This window comes from Tachysurus vachellii, chromosome 2, assembly GCF_030014155.1.
Source record: "Tachysurus vachellii isolate PV-2020 chromosome 2, HZAU_Pvac_v1, whole genome shotgun sequence".
In the NCBI taxonomy this organism is placed as follows: Eukaryota; Metazoa; Chordata; class Actinopteri; order Siluriformes; family Bagridae; genus Tachysurus; species Tachysurus vachellii.
This window is the reverse complement of record NC_083461.1, coordinates 24,103,493-24,106,092: the sequence shown is the minus strand read 5'-3', so window position 1 is coordinate 24,106,092 and position 2,600 is coordinate 24,103,493. Positions and strand designations below refer to the sequence as shown.

General features: G+C 32.3%; 1 protein-coding gene across 1 annotated transcript in view; it reads right to left on the bottom strand.

Annotated features, from left to right (window-relative positions):
• Window positions 1-969: 969 nt before the first annotated feature.
• plekhm1 (pleckstrin homology domain containing, family M (with RUN domain) member 1) overlaps window positions 970-2,600 on the bottom strand; it is a 13,834-nt gene continuing 12,203 nt past the window's right edge. The window contains exon 13 of the mRNA XM_060863935.1: window positions 970-2,600. This exon is cut by the window's right edge and continues 281 nt beyond it. The gene's annotated coding sequence lies outside the window, so the exon portion shown is untranslated.

Genomic DNA, 2,600 nt, shown 5'->3' with positions numbered 1-2,600 from the left:
TTTGGGCGTATGGAAGAATGTGGCTGTAAAAATGCTTGTAATCTTTAAGACTTCATGATTTTAGCGACAGCCACGACATCAGAAATGCTGTAGGAGTGAAAGAGTGAACATAAACATTGATCCGTAGAGAAATAACTAATTAACAAATATAATTAAATAACCAGTCGACTCTGAAACATACAAAATAAACACCATTAAATATTAAAATATTTAAATAAAACCGTATATTTTAAAGTATATATATATATATATATATATATATATATATATATATATATATATATATATATATATATATGTATATATATATTCTGATATCTGATTTATTATTTTATTTTATTTATTTTGAGTCTCTAGTGTGTTCTCACACACACGTCACACACATGACGTCACACACTTAATATAGAACACACTACTTATATATTTACAAAATAATGATTACATCACACATTTTAACTATTCGGAGTGACATTTAACATTATGAAACATCCGTGGGAATCAAGTTTACGTGACAGAGGAGATGAGACGTCACTTTCTGATTTCTCTGTAAAATGAAAAGCCGCATTTTTAGTGAGAACAAAAGAAGAGACTGGTTAAGAGTTAACAGGAACTAATCCCAGTGTCAGGGAACATAGTGACTTACATAGTGTAGACATGCCTTTTATAGATGGTTATTATATTTATTATGTCCAGAGAGAGAGAGAGAGAGAGTGAGAGAGAGAGAGAGAGAGAGAAACAGAAAGAGAGAGTGGCAGAGAAAGACAGAGAGAGAGAGACAGAGAGAGAAAGAGAGAGAGAGAGTGACAGACAGAGGGACAAAGAGAGAGACAGAGAAAGAAAGAGAGAGCATTTAGAGATTTAGCCCACATTTCAGTTATTGTCCTTACTTATCCATTTTCTGAAGCCACACAATCATGTCTTATTCGTCATAAAGCTTCAAATGATTTCAATCTGACAATTTCAGACAAATTAAAAATAGCAAAAAAAACTTTTATTTACAGAAATTGCACATCTTAATTTTCAATGTAACAGTAAACACATGGGTATTGACATCAGGAGTAATAATGTTACATAGCGTATGCTAAACTGCTCGGTGTACACTGATGCTTTCAACAGGCTTCAGAGATCCATTTTTATTAAAACTTTGAGCATTTGGTCACGATGCAGTGTGTTGAATTCAACAGCAGCTACTCTTTAATGCGAAATTAAAGTTATTTGGATTATCGCTATGACGCTGGACTAAACGGGACACAAATCTCTTCCAGAGGAATGATATTAAAAGCAGAAAGTAGCTTTTAGCGCAGCAAATTTTTTACATAGACAACAAGGTCATCAGTGTCAAACAAAACAAAACAAAAAAAGCCTTTTATCTAAAGCAAATAAGGCAGAAACCAAGCCAAGTATTTAAGGTTAAACAGAAGAGGGGGGGAGAAACAATAGTATTAATAAAAAAATTCACTGCGTTCTCTATAATAAAACGTTATTTAATGATGATGACATAAGGCAACTGTTATGAAAAAGCACCAGAAGAAGAACCAGAACAATGCAATGCCTCGGATGTTGCACCCTGGAGTCAGAGAAGGCAGAACCTCTCGAGTTAAAAAAAAAATAATAATAATTCAAAATAAGTTATTTTAAATCTAATCTAGACATGTACAGTTAGACATTTGTCTGAGTCCAAAAAGAAAAAAAAAATGCAATTATGCTAATAAAATAAAACAAAAATGTTCCCTCAATCCCAATAAAACCCACACATAACTGCAATGTATCTTCAATCTGATCATAAGCTAATAACGGTATATAATCATATAAACAGTAATTAATTTGCCAGAAAATGCCCATGCAGTGTAAAAAGAAATGAATTTGACCTGAACATGAAACACTGAAACGTTTCATTACACAAACTGAGTAATTACAATTTTCAATAAGTTGCCAATAGCAATAAAAACAGGTGTGAAAAGAAAGCGTAGGTCGTGTGACACGACATGTACAAAGCGTTAAGGTTGAGTAATGGAGAAGCTTTTGGCAGAGTGAGTTTAAAAAAAAAAAAAAAAAAAAAAAAAAATCATACAAATCGGTATGAAGAAAGGATAAAAGACGAATTTTAGGAGCTTTCGTTGTATAAATGAACGTAGATCAGAATAAAATGCTACATATTTATGCTGCCGTATTAGAACAGCCAATCATTTCCATAAGAAAGATAAAAAGATGCCGATCACACACGTGGATGCAGATTTGGAGCCGTATAAAAAAAAAAAAACAGGGGTCATGTGATCCTTAGCAAAACACTGCTTTGTGTGATTGTTTAATAAAAAAGAAAAGGCAAATGTATTAAAAAAAAAATTTTAAAAAAGCATAAGCGCTAATAAAAAGTGCCTTTTTTTTTCCCAAAGACGTAGACGATTCTCCATGATGTATGTATGTCTATAGATTACTGCGATGAAGAAAAGAAAAATAATAATAATAATAATAATCTATCCAGTACATTTTCATCTCATGCTTACGGAGGAAAAATTTTCGATTCTCAGTTAGTGCAAGTTTAGTGTCTGGTTCTCAAACTCTCATACTGTTTGCTTAGCAACACACGCACGGTGCATATG